The 23,540-nt window shown below is 39.6% G+C and overlaps 1 protein-coding gene and 1 pseudogene across 2 annotated transcripts in view; both read right to left on the bottom strand.

Annotated features, from left to right (window-relative positions):
* The window catches only part of LOC134224212 (putative transcription factor SOX-15), a 344,461-nt gene that overhangs the window by 200,476 nt on the left and 120,445 nt on the right, over positions 1–23,540 (bottom strand). The window lies entirely within an intron of this gene.
* On the bottom strand, positions 7,734–10,664 carry LOC134219603 (uncharacterized; annotated as a pseudogene).

Genomic DNA, 23,540 nt, shown 5'->3' on the forward strand with positions numbered 1-23,540 from the left:
AGTGTGGGCACATGGGGATCCCAGTGAAAGCGGTCAAAAATAAAATTGGACTTTTAAAGTGATTTTCCACTTAGTTTTAGCTGTGTATGGTCGAAATAGCATGAATATACAATTTCAACCCCCTTTGGGGATCGTCTATGAATTACGTAATTATTTTTTCATAGGTTCGATTAACGTGACAAAGCAAACCTATTTGGGAAGTTGAAATTTCGTGCGTTTTCTTAAGGAGAAGGAAGGGGCTGTACAAAACTAAGTTCAGCAATTTATGGACATTATGGCGGCGATCATGTTAAATGACATTAATTTCATGACATTCCGTGATATTTTTTGTTCTCACTCATGCCTCCAATTTGTATTTAGAACAATTTGTTTGACAAAGTACTAGGATCGAAGGATCATAAAGCATTAAATGTTAATCAAATAATCAGAATTGAAAATAACTTTTGAAAAAGGGTATTAGCAAATTAGAAATCGCAATCCCATGACATTTTTACGTGTACAAGTTATTCAAAAAATGAGAATAATATATTCTCAAAAAATGTGAACATTCATTGTGGAATGTAAGAATGCTCCATTCTTCCGAAAAGCAAAATTTTTTAATTTAAATAACAACACTATTTGAATTACTTTTGATTTGTTTTCATGATTTCTACAGTTATATACAGCATCATTCTTTTCTGTGTCAAGGTTTAAGTCTTCAATGATTTTTCTTCAATTCCATCAACGATGGAAGATGAGATAAATTCATCTAAAGTATTAGAAGATAAAGAACTTTTGAAAATCTTCAAATATTACAAAATTACGCGGCATAAGAATAACTAAGTGAAAATTTTTTCCAACGTCTCCTCGTATCCAAATCGAGCTTAAAATGGATCTGATTCATGAAGGACGAAGGAAAATGTCAACATTTGCCTCTCTTGATCATTTTCTTGCATTATGAGTTCTAAATTTCTTCAACTGTTTATATTGACTTTCCGCTGGTTGTTCAGCCAGTGAACCTCAAAGTGTAGATGAGTGAATAAATATTTCCTACCATTAGCCAGACATTCATGAACACTAGCAGGAATTTCATTGCCCGTTCTAACTAAGATTTGTTCGTCTTTACTTTTGAATAAACATGTCGAATTATTGATTCCAGAGATTTATAAATATTTACATATATGAAATCTCATATTTAGTTCTCCATCAGTAGCTAATGAATAGTAAAATTAGGTTTAGAGAATGACTCAACCACTCGCCCCAAACGCATTAGCGGAATGGCGACGGAAACGAGTAAAATTTGACAGGAAATATATGAGCGAACTGTTAAATCCTTCCGTTACCGTTGTGCTGCATTGCATTGGGGTTTTATTCATTTACCCTTTGAAAAGTTAATTAAATGAGCTCAAATGGTTATAAATAAAGTCGAAGTTATTACCAATAAATGTATTTTGACCATACCCTTTGAGCGCATAGTTCAGTCTGACCCATTTTCAATAGGAAACGATGGGACTAGATTTCGTCGAATGAAACTTGTTGTGAGAAAATCGGACACAAATAAGTGTCTAAATGGCGATTCGTTCTTTTGCGCACATACAGACGCGCATGCACACACATACAGACATCACCTCACTTCGCGCTGAGTTAGTTGATATATACCACTAGGGGTCTCGGCCTTCTATCAAACATTCGTTTTTGGAATGAGCATTAACCTTGGAGTACGAGAGAGGCAAAACACGGTAAAAAACAAATGAAAAAAAATCAGAGTGACTTAACTCTGTTAATTGCAAATACTGGCAAGAAATTCTTTCGGACATTTTAGTCGAAGCTTTGTCCTTGATGTGTATCATAAAAGAACCTGGGATTCCTGAGGAAAAAAGTTCTTCACCATCAAAGTTGAAAAATAGCGTCGTTTTGAAAAAATATTGCTTCCGCATTTTTTCAATTTTTTTCACAGTGTAACCATTATTGATTTAAAGCTTATTCCAATAATTATTAAAAAGCAAATAAAATATATTTGCTAACTTTTTACCCATTTCTGACTTTGCCACCTTATATCTTTGGAACTAGTGCACCTAGAGACTTCAAATTCAGAATTTCTCTTAATTAGAGTATTGACAATGAGAGAAAATATTTTAAAATAATTCGGAAGACATGATATTTTCGATTAATGACCGCCTGAATTATATGCAGGGGTGATTAAATCGGGATATTACTGTATGAACAAAATTGAAACAAAATATTGCGCACAATTAGGGACAGTAATGGTAGTTGGATCGATACGTCCCTAAACTTCGTTTAAAAACCAAGATTATTGTTTTATTTTTCTCTAAGAGAAAAATCTTATTCCTCAACACAACCGAATATCATATTTTTTCGGGAGATTTCTTTCGTCAAATGATCTGACAACGTTCGAACTACTTTGCCCATTAAACTTGAAAAACTTTATTAGTTTAGGTTTCTTTTTGTTTTATTAAACGATTTTATTCATGACTTTTGACTTCTTCCAGTTCGTCAAGCAGTATCTGCCAAGTGGAGCGAAATTAGCATGAGACGCTTGCGAAACCGGAGTTCTCAAGATAGTTCGTACACGGATTTAGACACGTATCCAACCATCATCTATCTTGGTGCTCGGTCCAAGCCCTCCTCATGTAGGGTGATCGGAACTGTTTCGCTCCATTACACGGGATTGTACAGTTTTATGCATTTTCAATTTAAAAAAATTCTTTTTCATGACGACGCTTTATCATACATACTCTCACAGATCGTAGCTGTGTCGTTTTGATACGAAAAAATGTATCCTGATTTGTTTCTATTTTCGTTTGAATAATAGCTCCATTAAATGAGAAGTGATGCAATTTCTTATGTTTTAGATAAATAAAACATTGTCTCGACTTTAAGATTCGATTTCTAGTCAATCAAACACGTTGTTTCTCTAGAGAGGCGAGCGTTTGGTTTTTCTTTTACATTTTTTTAATTGTGTTCCTAAAATCCTTCGGTATTGATTATATTCGCAGCTCTCCTGCGGATCTGCGCACCTGCACATGAGGTTTCGAATTTCCGGATCGATCTCGCACAAATGTGAGATCGTATGTAACGTTCGCTTACAAACAACAATTGTATTACAGAGACCGATTTGCTTCTGTTTCTTTGTGTGTGTGAGTGTATATGTCTGGGTTTGTGTTAGTTTGGTTCTCATTTGTCACAGATGCGAGTTTTAGTTTTACTTCGTATTTATCGATAATGACTTTTGTTCGTTTGTTGGCCATTTCTCCTACTCTTCTACGACATGCCCTGATGGTTATCACAAATTCACGCAATAGAAAGTGCAAGAGTAGCAATTCTCTTCTAGTAACAAATGGTATGTTGTTATCCGTTATATGTGTGTAGAAGTGGACAAAGCTCACACCAAAAACGCACGAAAATGCGTTTGCTTGCATTCATGCTCGAAAGTACTGTTGGTTTGTGAAAGAAAGTTTGCTGGTTAACTTTTTTGTTTTATTGCAACATTTGTGTTGTTTGTTACGGTACTCGAGAAGTAAATTTCCTTCTGCTTTTTATCATAGGTTTGTTTAATGAATCTCGTTATGAAAACTAAAAAATACACTGGTTTTCGATTAGGAACAATTTGACGAATTTTAATTTTTTTCGTTTTGATTTAAACATAATTTAATTTCTCTTGTTTGTGTATCAATATGAATACTTTTGGCATACATTTCGTTTCGTGTCAATTGAATGTATTTAAATCACTTTCTAACTAGTAGTTCTTAAACAACAATAATCAGTCAGCCAGTATGAACAACTCCGAATCACACACGAATGTATTGTTCTAGTACTTATTAGCTTTTGTAAATAACAAAAAAATATATAGATTTGTAGGTGATATAACAAATGAAGGTGTAAAAATGAGTTTTCTCCCTTGAGAAGGATCACAGATCTTGTCCTCTTACAACAAAGTGATGAGAAAAGGAACGAGACGAGATTTTATACGATCACAGTTCATTTAAAGGCAATTTGGTTTTATGGTTTATCCGTTCATGTTTCTGCTATCATCGCATCGTTTGATTTCCGTGCTAGTAAATGTCATGTGGATGCCACGCATGCAACAACTGATGGCGCGCGAAAAAGCACTTTGTAGATTGTGTTTGAAAATAATTTGAGTGCCCTCTATTAGTAAGACAAACACTACTTCTATATTTTCTCCTATGTTCTATTAGTTGTATGATCGCGCCTTTCGGTCTATTTTATCTTTCCTAAATTACTCTTCGTTTTGCTTCGCAAGATCATTACCGAAAATTGAAATAGTCTCTCATCTCTTTTCATTTTCTTGTTTTACACCGAAAAGAACCATAAAATGCCATCTTTTATAACGACTGTGGCGCTATTCGCGTTATCACACTTCGGATTTTCCCTCTGCATGATAAATATTATAAAAATACAAAATAAAACAACAGTTTTCTTCGGACTAGATTTGTGAGAAGGAACTACCATCTTCTAACTACTACGGTATTCAACTGACGACTGTTGATTACTGTTATTTTTTCCGTTTCATTTTCCCATAAACAATTTGAATAGTTTGCATATTTTCGTCTCAAATTGATGCTTAAATTAAAATTCGTCTTATCATCATTCGCTTTGTCTCGTCCACTACGTTTCGCGTCTATGTTTTGCATGATTCTTGTTTACGTTTCGTTTGAACAGGTACTGAATTGTGTTTTCAATGAGAAAAAACTAACGACTACTGAAAGAAAAACACTAGAATAAGAGATCTGCGGAACATTTGATTAGATAGGGTGTTTATTGGTATTTATCGAGGCGTCATTCAAATGTGTGTATTTTTCAAAGAAAAGAGTTCTCTGAAGCAAAAATTTCACCAATTTTAAAAACAGTTACTAAATAACGACATACGAGCAATTTGGTTTATTTATTGACCAGCAATTATGTTTTATTTCATTCGCTTATCATAAGTTGGACGAAATGATTTGATTGAACGCATAAATTCGATTCAATAAATCCGATTACAAATATGATATAATGCGGCGTGATAAATACACCTCTTATCTTGTGCAACAAAAATACGGTTTCTTCTGTTGATATCCTGTCGCGATAACTCACGACTTTTTCTATCCCTGACCGCTCATTCTAGCATTTCTACGCTGGGTTTACCACCGACGATGGGCGCACTCCCAGCAGGTTGCTTTTTTAGAATGTGGCCTCTAAAAACTACTACATAGCTTACTACAAATTCAAGGCGAAGCCTCTCGCGATCAGTTCCATCTGGCAATCGGCAGAACGCGCAAGCTTCCTAAATTTATGTGTTGTCGTCGATTTTACGCGCAATTTACTTTCTCGACTTCATCGTTACAAGACTTTTTTGGTAGTTTGTTCAGCATTCTAAATTATGTAGGCGCGATGTTGCATTAGGTGAAAGAAAATATTAACGAATATCACAAATTTCAGTAAATAAACAAAAAGTTTTCAAGTCTCTTGTTCATTGTGTGTTTTGTATGCGTACTTCTTTTGTTGTTATTTTATCATTATCATCCTCACAAATGACATCAACGGTTTATCACACAGAATTATCGTTTACTTCGCTTAAATCTTAGGCGCTCGCCGTCTCTAATTGTTCTTAATCGATTTTTCTTATCTGTTCTTTCCATCTAGTTTCTAGTTATCCCAGTAGTCTTGACTCTCTTCTTTACGTTGCGCCTATTCTTTCGTAAGCAGATTTTTCCTTTGTAATTGTCTGTAGTTTTGCAAACTACCGCCGAACATCCGCCGGTATTAAATATTCTTTGCGAAACAGCATTTTCTGTTTCATCATTGTTTGTTTCGTGTTGTGTTCTGCATCCGAACATGAATAGAAATGCATTCGTTTTGTTTTTGTATTGCTCGTATTTTCTGCAAAACTCTGTATGCGAACATTGAATGTGCCTTTTTTCGTAGATTCTCTTAAGCTGGTTGGCCATTTTCATGCCATTGTGTGTGGCGGCGGCACGATCGTTTCCACACTATTGTTAATTTTAGGTTTGTACCAAACGTTTCCACATACATACTTTGGATATGGAAGGAGGGTAAGTTTTGGAATATCGGTCGGCGGACACGATTGCGGCCATCTCATTAGTGAAAACTTTAAAGCGGCCACTACAAAGAACCGATTGATTTTCACCCTTTGTTTCTGACGTCGTGTCGTACAATGAGATACGTGTTTCGTGAAAGTGATTTTGTTTTGTATGATTTCAAGTGAATGTTTTTGACGGAATATACATTCTACTCAGTAATCGACACGGTTATTTTATGCTGTTTTGCTATTTTACTCCAGACTGATTTTGGGGGGCTAGTAACATACGTTTATGAAAATTGAACCTTCATAATGTCTATGGGAAAATACAGCATAAATATGTTTATAGAAATTTACTCGATAAGATCTAACAAAATAATTTTGAGCATTTTATAATTTTTGCTGCGTTTTTACTTTTTGTTGATACATCATTGTTAGGCCATATCCAATCCATGCAATAAAATTTGCATTTTAAGAACATACACAATGGAATCCACTAATGGCTGCCACAATGACCGGTTTAGCCTCAAACACGCTTCGTGAAGCAACATCTCAATAGATGATTAAACAGCAAAACGAAAAAGTTGTTTACAGTGCCCTTGTGAAATTGTGCTTCTGAAGTTTTGCGGCAAATTTGGAATTGGATTCTGACGTCCTTTCACAGCTATAGAATCATTTGAAATTTAATTTACCGAAACCATGCCTACAATTCCACGCATAAAGATGGTGTATAATCAAAATTCAATCCCACAACTTAATAATTGAAAGGTTTTAATCTAATCGAACACTAAATTGTTCGTCCTTTTGTAGTAATTTAATTTTCTTTTAAAATGTGGGTTCGACCTCTTAAACTCTCTACGATAAATTAATAAACGTTTGTTAGGAGCACAGTCGTGAAATAAATTCAATTGTGATATAGCTCAAATTTCAAGTATGATCGAAAATTTAGCCCCATCATCAATCGTCGGACTCTGCATACCGCAAAACACTGGAAACCGAAAAATAAAATCTAACATCTTTAGTTGTAAGAAACTTCGAAGAATGAAAACTAATATAACTCAACGGAAAGAGGAACCTAACAAGATACAAGATGTTGGAAAATGCATAGTTTTTGTTCCTCAGTTATGAATATTTCCTCGTTCAATAAATAGATGTAATCTACCATGCCTGAATGCAATAATATTATGCTGTAATACATGTGTTTTCTGTATTGAAATATTAAGATAGTTTACTTTTTGAGTGTGTGTGTGTTGTTTTACAATCTAACAAACATACGTGAATAGCTTCAACTCCCTAATCTCGTGGATCTTCAATTCACACGCATCAAAGACAAAACAATCTTATTATGCTTTCTGCCTTCGTTTTATCCACGTTTCAGGTTATTTCATAAGATTCACAATTACATTATTGACGATATCGTTTTTCCAATAGAATGTGTTTTCAACATGAAAATTATCGGGAATAATTGAAAGTCTTATCAGTTTAACATAGAGTGAAAGAAAACACACAGTTTGCGTAATTACTAGTAGTGGGAAGATTATCTTCACAAAAAAACAAAGCATCTTCCACTTCGTTAATAAATTAAAAATAAGGAAATTAATTAGCCTGGCTGAAAAATTTAAATTCTCATGCTTACCGATAAATGTTGTATATAATGTATACCTTTGAATTGTGTCGCAAGCAGGGCCGTGCATTACTGTTGAACGGGGAACGACGGTGGTGCCTGGTTTGCGGTGGCGGCGGCCTGAGCCGTGCGCGGATACGAGTAGTAAGCCGCAGCCGGAATTTGATACGAAGAGGTGAACGTTCATCGCTCCCTGGACGCCCCGGGATCGAAACCGGTAGCAAACCCGGCGGTGGAATGTTTGGCCGCCACCAACGGCGGCGGCGGCCGCAGCAGCTGCTGCTGCCAATTGCGCGGTATGGGTTCGCCGTACCAGCGGCGGCAAGCTATTGTTGAATTGTTGCGTTTCGGTGATATGGAGGGCGTCCACCAGCCGGTTTTGGCCCTACATCGCCATTGTACTGATTGTTGGGGTTGTATCGACCACCTGGACCGCCAAGCTGCGTTTGTTGCATACCGCCAGCACCTGATGGGGTTTGTTCGAATAGAAACGGGTTCCACGTGACCGTTGAAGGTTGTGAGCCCACCAACCATTTGATTGGAGAAATCTTCGTACTGTTGGATTCTGGTACATATTGTCTCTTCGAATGGAATCTCCCGCTGATGAGGTTCATAATTTGCTGCTGGGTGGCGACTGCTGGGAGTTCCGTTCTGCGTTTGATGCGATGGTAGGTCTGATAAACCTTCCGGTATTTTTGTTCCAATTATTTTCGCTTCGTATCCACCAGGTCCACCGCCGATTCGGTCGGGGTTGTTGAATCGGTTCGGTCCCATTCCGTTACTTGGCGGACCTCCGTATCGGTTCTCGAAGGGTTTCTTCTGGAACATTCTTGCGCCTCCGAAACCATTATTTTGATCCCGGTTGTAACCTCCGGAGGTTAGCGCTCCACGAACGTTGTAACGGCTTCTACCACCTTTGCCACCCGGTGCCTACAGAAATGAAACATCAGAATATTTTGTCATTTTTTATTGACTATTGAATTGATGCAAATTCACAAAAATTTCAGTGAAAATTTGGGAGAAAAATCCAGCCTACGACTAATGATTAACCACGGCAAAGCATTCAGTAAAATTCTGCTTGCTCAGCTTAAAACATTTAGGCACGATTTTTCAATCGAAATTGAGAAAAAAAAATCTCACCTGTTTGGCCAAATCGATCAGCTGCGCCGACGGCTGCTGTCCAGCTTCTTCCAGCACCGAGAGCAATCTGAGCCTGGCGACCATTACGGGCGTGAAGAACGTGTAAGCCGTTCCGTAGGAGGAACAGCGACCCGCGACCAATCCGATGGATGTAATCTTCCGATGAGTTCGGATAGTCAAAGTTGATCACATATTTCACGTCTTCCACGTCAAACCTCTGGCGGCGACATCGGTTGCCACCAGAATCGTGCTCTTGCCGTGTCGGAAATCTTGCAGCACGTAATCGCTCCGATTGCGACTTGTCTCCGTGAAAGACGTCGCGCCATACCCATCCCGAACGATATTCTTGAGATCTTCAACCTTTTCTTCGTTTAACGAAAATGATGATCTTGTTATTGATGTCGCTTGAATTTCCTTCAATAACGCCAGCAATTTGCCTTCCTTTTCATTCTCCTCGCATACGTCCACAATCTGGTGGATGTTACATTGCGAGGTTCAACGATCCAATGTTGATCTGGATGTAGTCATGGAGGAAATCTTCTGCAGCGCCTGAACTTCCTTGGGCCAGTGGCGGACCACATCAGCATTGCCGGTCTGGTCGGATTTGTTCGATGATCTTAGCGAATCTGCGGTTCGAAGCCCATGTCCAACATACGATCAGTGTTGTATTGAAAAGAAATATATTTTGTGCCTTCAATATTCTTAATCGTAGAAACCTCACCTTCATCGAGAACCAAAAGGTACAACGCCGCAGATTGGTAATGCCTCTGTTCAAGGAAGTCGATCAGGCGTCCTGGCGTAATCACCACTTCAACACCTCGTTCCAAATCACGAACCTACGAATACCTCACATTGAACGACCAATTCCTTTACTAAGCTTCAATTTTACTCACCGGGTCTTCAGTGCTCCGCCAAAGATACACGTACGAATCAGTGTTCGAGTGGGTCTGAAATCTCGCACCACGTTCGAATCTGTTGAGCCAGTTTCACGAGTCGGTGCAAGCACCAACACAATGGGACCTTCCCCACCGCTGCAATGGTTTCTGATGGGCGATATGTAATGCCTGGAAGCATGTAGGCCAGGTCTTGCCGGATCGGTCTGAGCAATACCGACCAAATCTCGCCCGAGAGAGCAATTGGCCAACCCTGGCCTGATGGCGGTGGGATTCAGGAATCCCATTTTGTTGATTTCCAACGAAATCGGGAAAGTGCCTTCATCGAAATCTGCGATGGATGGGGACGCTGTTACCCATGACTGTAATTTGCATGCGTTCGCGGAACGCCTGTACCTCCGGAGTACGGGCCATTACATTCGGGTGAGGAACGAAGTCCTTCTCAAATGGTTCCAGATCCTTCCAGATAGGCTTGACCAGTCCTTGTCCAGGGAACTTGGCCTTCAGCGATTGAATCTTGGCCCTCTTCTGCTCATGTTGTTGTAATCTGGCTTTGGGCCGTAGCTATTTCTGCTTCCCATACGAGTTCGGCATGTTGTATTTTTAGGTCCCCGAATGCATCGAAAGGTTTGTCATACATAGGCTCGTCTGGAGCCCCCATCACGGTGGGGCACCAGTGCCGAACATCTTCGGTCGCCAAAGTCTTTCTTTGGCACTATTCCCCGAGTCTCGAAGGACCACCGTATGTGTTTGGGAATTTGTTAAACCGCCAGGCCACCTGAGGTCCGTTCGGTCCGCTGCCGTACATGGGTTTCGTCCCCGAATCCATTCGGGTTGAACGTGGAATGGGGTGGTCCTCCTGTTTATTCATAAAATGTGGTCCACCGGGTCCAATTCTCTGCTGTAAAAATCGGGCTTGTCGCACGGGGAAACCTCCCGGATGGGTTCCGTTTCCTTGGAATTGCATTTAGAGATTCGTGGATAGAAAAGAATAAATTGTAAACTATTAATTAACCGTCACAAGGCGAGACATAAACCTCAGCATTTTTTGTTTTAATTTTATTAATGTGTTTTTTAATTCTATGGATTAACTCACTCAGATTAAACCTTAGCAGGTTATTGAATAGTATTGGTATTGTATTTTTAATAAATAATTATTAATTGGTACAGATCCATCATACGGTTCTATGATTGAATAATGATGTTTCTTTAAACAATGATATTCAAATAAGTAGTCGATCTGTCACTGAGTGTGCTTAGGGGTCGTACACTAATTACGTAAGCACTTCATGGAGGGGGCATTTTATTATTATTATTATTTATTATTATTATTATTTATATTATTTATTCAGACTAGTGAAGTGGTCTGTGCGGTATATAAAGTCTTCCATTCGGCTCGGTCCATGGCTACACGTCGCCAACCACGCAGTCTACGTAGGGTCCGCAAGTCATCTTCCACCTGATCGATCCACCTTACCCGCTGCGCACCTCGCCTTCTTGTGCCCGTCGAATCGTTGTCGAGAACTATTTTCACGGGTTATCCGACATTCTGCCGGCCCACCGCAGTCGTCCGATTTTCGCGTGTGAACGATGGATGGTTCTCCCAGCAGCTCACGCAACTCGTGGTTCATTCTTGCCTCCACGTACCGTCCGCCATCTGCACCCCACCACCATTCCTTTCGGAAACTCCAAGTGCGCGTTGGTTCTCCACGAGCATCGTCAGGTCTTGTGTCCGTAGAGGACTACCGGTCTAATGAGCGTTTTGTGATTGTCATTTGGTACGGCGGCGAAACTCTTTGATCGAGCGTCTTGGGAGTCAAAGTACGTACGATTTCCAGCCATGATGCGTCTCCGAATTTCTCTGCTGGGTTCGGTAGGTCACAGTGGAGCCCAAGATACAGATTCTCTACCACCTCGATTTCGTCACCACCGATGCAAACTCGCGGTGGTGGGTGGCCATTGTCGTCTCTTGAACCTCTTCCTATCATGTACTTAGTCTTCGACGTGTTGATGACTAGTCCGATCCGCTTAGCTTCCCTCTTCAGTCTGATGTAGGCTCCTCCATCCATCAAAGTTACGTGCCATAATATCTATGTCGTCGGCGAAGCCAAAGCTGGACGGACTTATTAAAAATTGTACCACTCGTGTTAATCCCTGCTCTTCGTATTACCCTTCCAAAGCGATGTTGAATAGCAGACACGAAAGACCATTACCTTGCCGTAACCCTCTGCGGTTTCGAAGGGACTCGAGAATGCCCCGAAACTCGAACTACGCACATCACCGATCCATCGTCGCTTTGATCAACCGTGTCAGTTATCCGAAATCCGTGTTCGTGCATTAGCTGCATAGCTGGTCCCGACTGATTGTATATATGCGGCTTTGAAGTCGATGAATGTGGTGGGCACGTTGTATTCGCGCACTTCGCAGTATTTTGGCGAATGGCGAACACCTGGTCGGGGTGGAGCGTTCGCCCATAAACCACCTGATGCTGTCCACGAACTCCCTTGCAGTTGGTGCTATCGACGGCATCAAATTTGGAGAGAATTTTAGAATGTTCAGCAATGTGATTGCGCGGTAGTTGCTACAATCTAGCTTATCGCCCTTTGTAGATGGGACAACGACACCTTCCATCCACCTCCTGCGGCAAAATCCTCCTCTCCCAAATCTGGCAATGACCCAGTGCAGCGCTCTAGCCAGTGCCTCCACCACCGTGTTTAAATAGCTCTCCTGGTAGTTGGTCAACCCCAGGGGCTTTGTTGTTCTTCAGCCGACCAATCTCTCCTGGATTTCCTGGACATCCGGAGCCGGTAAAATTGTCCTGCGCGCGTTCTCCCAGGTCCATCACCATACCGGCATCTTCGTCGCCACATCGCCATTCAGGTGCTCTTCGTAGTGTTGCCGCCATTTGGATCACCTCACGCCTGTTCGTAAGAAGGTTCGTTTACGTCCTGCACATATCAGGCTGTGGCACGGGCCTTACGTGAACGGTTTAACTTCTCATAGAACTCTCGTGCGTTATTAGCGCGCGGTAGTTCCACTCTCTTCACGGTCTCGATCTTGCTGCTGGCGCTTTTTCCTCCGGAAAATCGAGTTTTGTCCGTTCCGCGCCTGTGTATATCGTGCCTCGTTCGCCCTCGTGGCGTGCAGCAACTCGCCCATGCTGCATTCTTTCTCGATTAACTGCCTCGCATTCGCCGTCACAGTCGTTTCTTCTGATCCGGGGCACCAGTGCAGCGGTTGGGCTCAATGGCGGATCGAAAATCTCCAGCCATCTTCAAGAGACGCTGCGCCTAGCTCTCCGTTGGAGCTCACTTCCAGCTGCTGCGGTATTTTTGGCTAGTCTACCGTCTTGTAGCCGCCCAATGTTGTTGCGGGTCCGACTTGACGCGTGTTGTACACCGTCGAGAGTTTTGAGCGCAGGCATACGCAATGAGGTGGTGGTCGGATTCAATATTCGCACTGCGGTGGTGCGGACGTTCGTGATGTAGAAGAATTTACGTCGATTAGAACGTGGTCGATTTGGTTTTCCTGTCTTGGTTAGGTGATTCCATGTGGCCTTGTGGATATTTTTGCGGTCATGATAATCATTTCTACATTTCTCCTTCCTACCTGGCGTTCATGTCAATGATGACTTTTGACGTCCCGCAGTGCATCCATCGTATGTCTGCTCCAGCTGGGCATAGAACGCTTCTTTCTCGTCGTCGGGTCTCCCTTCGTTGGGTCTCCCTTCGTCGGGTCTCCCTTCGTGCACGTTGATGATGCTATAGTTGAAGAAACGGCCTTTAATCCTCAGCTTGCACATCCTTGCGTTGATTGGCTGCCACCCAATCACGCGTTGGCGCATCTTACCCACCACTATGAAGCCGGTTCCCAGCTCGTTGGTGGTGCCAGCTGGAGGAAGGTAGCCGCTCGAGGCCCGTTTTCCACACTTTCTGTCCCGTCCAGAAACTTCTAGCGCCACGACGTCGAAGTTGCGGGGAAATTCATCGTAGATCATCTTGTCGCAGAAGAAACCAGCGACTTGCAATTCCATGTTCCAGCTTCCAATCGTGATCCTTTATTCGTCGCTCTAGGTCTTGCCGATTATATCGAGTCGTATTATCTATTATATTGTCTCGTAATGATTGGTTTTCCAGGCGGCTTATTGGGCTGCAGCAAACCTCCTGTCTCGTCGGAGGCCGCCGTGTCAGGGCTGTTTAGTGTCCCACCTAACACCAGGACTTGGGCTTGTGGCGCTGAGCGACACGGTCGCTTAGTGAGGCCTACTTGCGGATACATGCAGCTTTTATAGAGGTTAAAGGGCCACTGTCAAACCCCACCACATCCTAGGCAAGTCCCAATAACTCGCAGATGGCCTGGGGAGGGATCGTCAAGCCCTTGGACATAGTCCCTGCTGCCCACAAGTATTATGCCAAATGATTATTCTGTCAAACGGCCGTTATGCCAAACGACCTTTATGCCAAACGACTTTATGCCAAATGACCTACTACCGTTGTTTATAGTTACCATATGTTAAAGCGACGTATGTAACAGTGAGACTTCAAAAACATAAATTTCTACATACATCGATTCTTAAGAACGTTGAATTAAAGAATTTTATTATCTAAAATCGGCAAAATCGATGCGTATTATATAAAGTCGCGTGTGATTGTCATGTTTTGAAATCCTCGTTTTGTTTACTTTGTTACATACGTCCTAATGAAAAATTATACTTGAATATGTTATACGAAGAGTTGTCCTTACTTCAAACTTAGATAATGAAATTAGCATACGGTCCGTGTTGCCAAAGGCGCAGCTTAGTCTTGCTGGTATGAAATGATTGTTGACGGCTCTCCACATCAATTTCGGAATGTGCTTCTGATCTGCTCATGGCCTGAACCTGTATTTGGCTTACAATCATATATTTTTTTTAATATAATAGCCCTGTTTGTCTGTCCGTACTAGCCAACCAGACGCACACGCGAAATTCTCACAAAAATAAAATATGAACTTCAATTATTTTTTACTATCAGATGCAGAAAACAAACCAGTGACAACCTTAGACTACTAGAACATTTGATGAAAAAATCACAAACAACAGACGTGAAATTTTTAATTTTTAATGCTATTATATTAGTTATATTGAAAAAAAAAACAACACTTGGCACGGGCGCTACTGCGTCCACAACAAACTAGTTTTTGAGATAATCGAAGACCACATAAAGTGGTCTTCGATATAATGAACTTCAGTAGACCAAAAATGACAGTTTTCGAAACATTTTCACGGTTAATTCTTTCCGCTCCACGATTTTTTTTCCGAAATTTAAAATTACTGCTTTAAATTTGGACCTAAGTAACAATTTTTTCATGATTTAAGAGTGCTGCAATCACAAACTTTCATGTTTTCTGTTGAATGCGCCATTCAAAATAAATTAATAAAAAATAGTACTTAGGCCCTTAAGAAAGTTAAGCGAGAAATCATCTTGAGGAAAATGCTAGAACAAAGTTGTTTTGGCATAGATAAAATTAGTGGAAAACGAAAAAAAGGCTTTTCGAGGAAGGTTAGAAAGTGCAAATTTTATGATGCTCTACAGACACCATGGGCGGGAGGGTTAAAAGTTCGACTGTGTACCAGGGTTGCCACTTTTTGGGGAAAGTCTCATGCTACATCTTAAAATCTGGCAAATTCGGAAGAAATTTGTCTTTATAATTTTAAAATTAAGTGATTCGAACTAAAATATGATCTAATTATGTTGACCTCTGTTAAAAATTCTTTGTTTTGACCATCTGTTTGTTTTGATCTATGTTTATCAAAATTATTCTTCTTAAAGAAGGTCTCTTCCGCCTGAGATATTCGTCAAATTAATTCTATATCGGTAAAATGAGATTTTTGGTGTTCATAAAATTTGAGTATTTCAGAAAATTCAGATGAGTTGAATGATATCTAAGCTGTAAAAGTTCTATAAATTATAAAAGAATAAAATAATTATTGAAAACCCAGATTAATCCACCTAGCGGCGATGATGCCTTTCTCGTGCATCGTAAAATGTACTGAAAAATCACATAGGAAAGGTTAAAAAGCACTTTAGGAGAATAGATCGCATATTTTTCTACTATTTTGCATGTTTTGCATTAATTACTATGCATTCACATTCTTGAAAAAAAAATTTTTTCGGTTTTGAAATTTTTTCCAAGACCTTGGAAAAACAATGATTTTCAATAATTTCGAAATGCAGTCCGATCAGGCCAATTTTCAATAGCAAACAATGGGACCGCATTCGCCCGTGAATGCGACTTGTTGCGAGTAAATCGGTAATGCTATCCAAAAGTGTGTCTACAAAATTTGTACACACACAACACATACACACACACACACATACATACATAACACAAACAGACATCACCTCAATTCGTCGAGCTGGATCGATTGTATAACACTATGGGTCTCCGAGCCTTCTATCAAAGTTTGGTTTTGAGGAAATTATAGCCTTTACGTATACTTAGTATACGAGAAGGCAAAATTGAACAAAGAATATTGATAAATATAGTAAATAATTGAACTTTTGTAACAAACAAAAGTCAAATAATTTTTATGAATTGTCCATAATAACAACAGGGTCTTTGATCTTCTGGGCGTAACAAGCCCATGAGAAGGAGTTAAGTCAATCAGTTTGATACTCAGGTACGGAAATGAAAAGCTTTTGAACAAAATTACGCTCCTCTAAGATGAGTATCATGATTTTACCACTTTTACGTAGGGGTTCCGAATCTTCCCGAGAATCTCCTGAAGGCCACTAATGTTCACAGAATGGGGCATCAATAATTCGTTATTCAGAGAGGATGAGTTTTATGAGCTGTCCTCTTTTTCGGATGCCTCGAATCTTCGAAGGATCTCTAGCTGCTCAGGTCCATCAAATGAGTTTCATATTGTTTCAGATCTTCCAGAACGACATAGGATTGTTTAATAACAGGAAATGATAAGCTGAAATAGACTATGTGATTACATAATATTGGGATTCTTATTACACTAACGTTGTAAGCATCTCCAGAACACGAAACGCAGAGCTTTTCTTCAATGGCTCTACATTCCAACTGGAACTTGGCCTGGTTTCCAACTTGTTATTCAATTAGCATTTCCTCAGATATTGATTGAAAGCTCTTCTATGCCCGCCTTTGAATGAGTATGCCATCAGATGTAGCAGTACAATTGGTTATGCCCAGAAAGTCGAGAATGTTTCAATCCAAAAGCATCCTAGACCGGACGAGAAACGAACTCGTCATCTTCGGATTAGCAATCCTACGCCTTTGATCGCAAGGTTAGTTAAAAGGTTAGTGAAAAGTTACAATGTTGTAAGTGAATGTGTGTATGCGACAATTCTAAGTTCAATCATATAAAGTCATATTTCTGTGAAATATATTATTCTGATAGAAAAGTATTGAAGCAGGGCTGATAGCGATAAATGCAGTTCAAATAGTGACTTAGTGACCAACGATGACGAAAAAACTGACCAAATAGTGACTTTCAAAAGCAGAAAAGTGACCAAATAGTGACTTTTGTATGAAGTATTTACCAGGTAATGAGTCTGAGTTGCATTCGTATTGTCACTTGTAACTCGTAGTAGATCGGAAACTACACATTAAATTAAAATTTCAGCTCGGTAATATTTTTTACTGATTTTGTACGGTAAAAGGAAATTTGAACGAGAGCTCAGTTATTTCAAGTGAAATATCTGATTTCTGTAATGATTTTACGCTTTCTCAGTAGTTCAAAATAAAATACTGGTTTACGGTAGCTAAATTACCGCCGACGCACTGTTCTGGAAAAAGCTCGCTGCACTTGTCAAAATGTACGATTCTCATTCAGTAAAAATTAATGCACTTTACTGAGCACCGGTCAAATAACTACCGAGCTCTCAGTTTCGATCGATCAGTTGCCGCTTAGATGGGCCATATTAGTGAAAGAAACTGATTTCTGATTTCTTTGAAGGAAACTGTTGCTTAAATTATGTGTTTTTTTGTAAATTAATTGGAAATGCCCGGTACAAGGCACATAATTTTTCTAATGTTCTACCGGTGTTAATTTAATCATAGTTCAGGTTAGTTCTTAGCATTTTGTTATATTACTGTTTTATCATAATATTTCTTAATTCCAGGCAAATTATTATTTCCGCATTCTCATGCTACTGGATTACCGTGACAAAACACATCTTTTCTCATGCTTTTAAATATGTCTTTAAGGAAAATATGGAAAATAAACAAACAAAATGTTCTTGCCATTTCTTTTCTTTTATCAAAGAAAATACAAAAATATGATTACAATTTGTTCGGTATTCTTTTACCGAGGTCCGCATGGTTTTACAAATTCTCGGTATTTTATTACCATACTCAGTAATAATTGACATTTTGCTGCCGGTACTCAGAACCGAGTCCTCGGTAATTAGTTGAACTATTTTACTGAGCTGGTACCAGAGCTCAGCTGTTGAGAAATCGGTAATCTGATAACCGGAGCCTCAATTAAATTAAGTGTGTAGGGATATCGTGTTTTTCAAATCCTTATAAAAATGATATCAGAAATCAAAGAAGACAAACATTACAAAACCATGAGGATTTATCACTGCTGGCCGTGTGCATCTTCATCGTAACTAGGGAGAGGATGGATCTACGCAGGGGGCATACTGACAGCGATATCATCATAAATACCACGAAGTTGGACATTGAGGAAGGTATTCGTTGGGACATCAGAGGCTAGCTATATGACCATGGTAAACTTTATTCCGTAACGCACCACTTAATGCTTTTACCCAGCGTCAGGGAGCAGGTAATAATTACAGTTGATACACTAAACCATGCTTATAATTTCATCAACTTGATTTTGGTAAGTTCATAGCATTGTGGTAATAAGTTTAACATGAGCTCAGTTTTCAGAACTGCAGTTTGTGTAAGAAAAGGCAGAATGAGTATAACAAATTTTGCGCTGTCTTTTACTACCGATCAAAAATATTGTCTCGATCAAAATATATTCTGAGTTGCCATATATAGATGATTCAGCTGCAAGACAGTATGAAAACGAGCTAGAACGATGTTTTGATTGGTTTTCGCAATTTTCGTAGTTAGATGTCAACATGTCGTTTTTGGCACGTTGAAAAATTAGTCACGGGGTATTTTGAGTAAAAAAAAGCAATGAAATGATCCTAATCATTACTAGACACAGAGAATTATTTGAGAAGCCCATGCTTATGAATCTTTATAAGGAAAAATGTTAAAAAACTGAGAGAATTCTAAATTATGATTGACATTTATTAAAACATTAATCGTATACAACACAGAATTTTACTCGAACCTAAGTTTCAAGTTTCGTAAAGATAAAGATCTCCTTAATAAGAGACAAAAAAAGCCTTGTCAGAAATGTGATCCAAAATCTGAATTTATCAAGAAATTGCTTTGAAAACTCTGAATTTTTCAGAAATTTCTTAAGAGAAAGTTGATTTTCTTGTAAATTTCTAGATTTTTCAGAAATTGTGCAGAAAAACTTCAATTACTAATGAAATCTTCTCCAGGAGTTCACACGGAAATTACAGAATCCGATAGCGAATGTCAGCACAAAAACTTCCAATTCTTCTCATACCATAAATTCAAGGTAGAATATTTTTGAAGACATTCTGTTGTCTTTCAGGAATTTCCGCAAGACTGCACGTCAATTATTATAAAACTTCTCCGGTGAATCCCTTGAAAAAATCTCCCTTCAAACACAAGGATTTTTCATGAATTTGGTAGGTATCTTTTTGAGAATTCCTGTAGATTTGTTTGGAATTCTAAGAAAACATTCCGAAAGAACTTATCCGCAAATTCTAACGGATTTTTACGGAATTTATATACATATTATGCGAGTTATCGCATACAAAATTACGATGAAAGTTCTACCAATAGAAACGAAGTTAGAGAAGCTTTTTATAACGAAGTGGATTTTTTCAGATACAGACAACACCCAACTTGGGAAGTAGTGGCTGGATTCGCTAAAGATGCGCTGAACAATGCATCAATTAGTTTAATCAGATAAACTTCGGTTAAGTCCCCGATGTCCGAATTCTAATTATGGTGCTACGCCGACAATATTGTGCTATGATGGTTCATCGTACAGAAGGGTTAATCAATCAGAAACTAAGAAATATCTTCGAATATAGTCAAAATTGACGGACAAAAAATGGATATTCAAACGATGAAAAATAACAACAAGTGAAGTTCTTACCACTTTATAATGCTTCGTTAAACAGTGCTCAAGAGTATAATGCATTCACATATAATACTTGAAATATCCAAAAAAATAAGGTAAGCATAGACTTCAAATGTGAGTCCCTCTCCAACGACATTTGCTAATCGAAAACAAACCCTACGCTACTTATTCATTAAATTTCACCCAAAACTAAATCGCGCGAACCCTCAAACCGTTATGTAAATCCGCATTAAATGCGCGAGAACAGCAAAACTCGCGAAATCGCGAAATCCTCGTAGTCTATCGAATCCGGCTTTATATACGGCGTTGCCTAACGTATGCCATAGCTTGCAAGTAGACCTCTCGATCCCGAAGTCCATGGTTCTAAACCCCTTGCCTTCAGTAAGACGGCCTTGGAGCAATTTTTCAAATCCTTTATATTTTAGCATCAGATTTACATTTGATTTGGTCAGATGGATTTCCTAACCTCAATCTACCTTATGAGTTTAAATTTAAGGAATTAGTGTTGCGAAAATGCCTGAAATAACTAGATTTGAATTGCTAAGAAACCGACTTCGATAATTATATTTTCCATTCGGGCTGTCAAATATAAAATTTTCACTTTTTGGGTCAGTGCATAGGTAAAGTGAGGTTGCGCGCACTAAGTTTGGTTGATGATAATGGTGGAACAATTATTATTTAGTTTGTTATTATTTATTCAGACTAAGGCCGAAGTTGGCCGTGTGCGGTATATAAGAGTCTTCCCATTCCGTCGGTCCATGTACGTCGCCAACCACGCAGTCTACGGAGGTCCGGCAAGTCATCTTCACCTGATTCGATCCACCTTGCCCGCTCGCACCTCGCCTCTTTGCCCGTCGGATCGTTGTCGAAAGACCATTCACCGGATTGCTGTCCGACATTCTGGCTACGTGCCCGGCCCATCGCAGTCGTCCGATTTTCGCCGGTGGAAGATGGATGGTTCTCCAACATCTGATGCAACTCGTGGATTCATTCGCCTCCTCCATCGTACCGTCCGCCATCGTACCCACTCATTATGATGGTACGCAGCACTTTCCTTTCGAAAACTCCGCGCGTTAGGGTCTCCACGAGCATCGCTCAGGTCTCGTGTCCGTAGAGACTACAGTCTAGATTAGCGTTTGGTATTGTATGGTAGGTATAGGGTAGGTGAGTACAAATGATTTTGCTTCTTTGAACTTTTTTTAAAACGGTGGTGCGAAAATAGTGACTTTATTGACCATTTTCCGAAAAGCCTAGTGACTTTAGTGGGACTTTTGGATGCAAATAGTGATTCTTTAGTGACTACAGACAACGAAGTTCGCACTTGGGCGCTTTTTAACTGAACTCTTTTAACTGGACCTTTTAACTGCGTCGTCTAACTGGGCCAAAGCCCGTTAAAAAGCGGTTATCCGTCAAAAAACAAAATAAAGACTGCTGCGAGGGGAGTCGAAAGTGGGGTAAATTATTCAAGTAAAACACTGATCATAAAATAGCAGCTCGTAATCCCTCGTCAGCCCAGTTAAAAAGCGGCGCTCAGTAACTGGACTGATGTTCTAGCCCAGTTAGCGAATGGATTTACTGTAGTTTCAAAATGGTGACCGAAGTCACAAAAAGTGACTTGTACCAGCCCTGTTGAAGTCATTCCACCTTTATAGTACGCTCACCCGTTAGTGTTATAGTTTTGGAAATCCCTTATTCTAGAATCCTAATGCTACTGACCACGCCTTATCTTCTATCGTAAGGGAGGGAGAAGGTGGGCTAATATACCTTTTGCATATACCTGTGGTATGCCCGTATGTGTCATACAAAGACGATAAGAGAAACTTTTTATTCTCTTATTTATTGGCTCTGTAGTTAAAAAAAAACTTTTAAATCTAATTAGTTTTTAGTTTATTTTGGTTTTAAAATCCGGCCAGTTCATTCCACTCCATACTAAGTTTTTTGGTATTATTCGTTATGGAAATAATAAACAGATTTTTTTACAAAATGGGATATTGAATAATTAAAAAAAAAAATCCTGAATAATTTCAATTCATTTCTATTCAAGCGTCCGACAACCTATCCACCGAATTTACTACGCACCACCTTCGGAAGGGATACCTACAGAGATCTTCCAGAATACGTCTTACAACATCTACAGCACAGATAAACAGATTCTAACAGCTTGAACATTTTTCTACCGAAAATGCATCGCCCACTCCTCAACCACCATCTTGCGAGCATGTTCTTCTTCTTCTTCTATTGGCATTACATCCCCACACTGGAGAGCGCCCTCCAGCTTAGTGTTCATTAAGCACTTCCACAGTTATTAACTGCGAGGTTTCTAAGCCAAGTTACCATTTTTGCATTTGTATATCATGAGGCTACAATGATGATATCTTTATGCCAGGAAGTCGAGACAATTTCAACTGAAATTGCTAGACCGGCACGGAATCGAACCCAGCCACCCTCCAGCATGGTTCTTTTGTAGCCGCGCTTTACCGCACGGCTAAGGAGGGCCCCAAGCGAGATGTTACTTTAATCAATTTTCGCGCTTGTACCCATAAATGAAGGCTGGGTGAGATGTTCAAGCTCGAGGATAACTACGGTACGGTCAGTTGAAGTCATGGTCGAGTACATTCTGTAAGTTGGTCTGTGTTTCCGTGCTCCACAGTACAGACCAAAAAGCAGCATCTTATGTTTCATCATTCCACTCCACTCAGCTACAACTAAAGAAAGTGTGCTGGTTCATGGTGCCCAGAGACAAAATGAAACCAACGCTGGAATGCGCTCAAACGATCTCTATAAGTGTTAAAATAGCTAATTAATCACCCATCTAGAAATGTAATCAAGTAATCAACTCTTTCTTCCTTGACCTCTGGCACAAATATTGTTCAAAGGTTTGCGATGTCATGGGTCCTCCAGCTGTGCGGTAAGATGCGGCGCTCAAAGCAAGACCATGCTGAGGGTGCTAGGGTCGTTTCCATGCCGGTTTAGGACAATTTTCGGTTGAAATTTCTCGACTTCCTGAGTAAAAGACATTGCGATAGCCTCATGATATACGAATGCAAAATGTGTAACTTGCTTAGAAAACCTCGCAGTTATAACTGAAGTGCTTAATGAACACTAAGCAAAGAGGGCGACAATGTCCCAGTGGGGGATGTATGCAATCGAAGAAGTTTGCGTGCTCTAGAAACAATAATAAACTATGAATTTCAGACAATTTTCAAATCGACCAATTCTTTTCGAGTGAGTGTGTAAATATTTTGCGACTGGAAGAGCATATACGTGAAAAATCGCATATCAGTGCAAGTCCGTAACTGCTAAGTGCGCTGCAATTGCAATTGCCTTTTGTCCTGGAAACCAACAATGTAACGTTAATTAATCAAATAAACTTAACGTTGCCTATGTTATACACAGGATTTTTTGTTTTGATTTTCAACCTGTTATCAAACAAAAAAAATGCAATTTTGGCATATAACATCTAAATTAGAAGATCCATGCATATATTGATTTTACATTACACAATGTCTATCAAACATGAAAATTGATGCTTGCTTTGTTTTCTTTACCTTCCTTTTTGTCGTGCTTTCTCTTCCTCGTCAAGCCGAGCTACAAAATGACTTGTTCGCTGCGTAGAACGTTTACAATTTTTAT

This window comes from Armigeres subalbatus, chromosome 3, assembly GCF_024139115.2.
Source record: "Armigeres subalbatus isolate Guangzhou_Male chromosome 3, GZ_Asu_2, whole genome shotgun sequence".
Classification (NCBI taxonomy): domain Eukaryota; kingdom Metazoa; phylum Arthropoda; class Insecta; order Diptera; family Culicidae; genus Armigeres; species Armigeres subalbatus.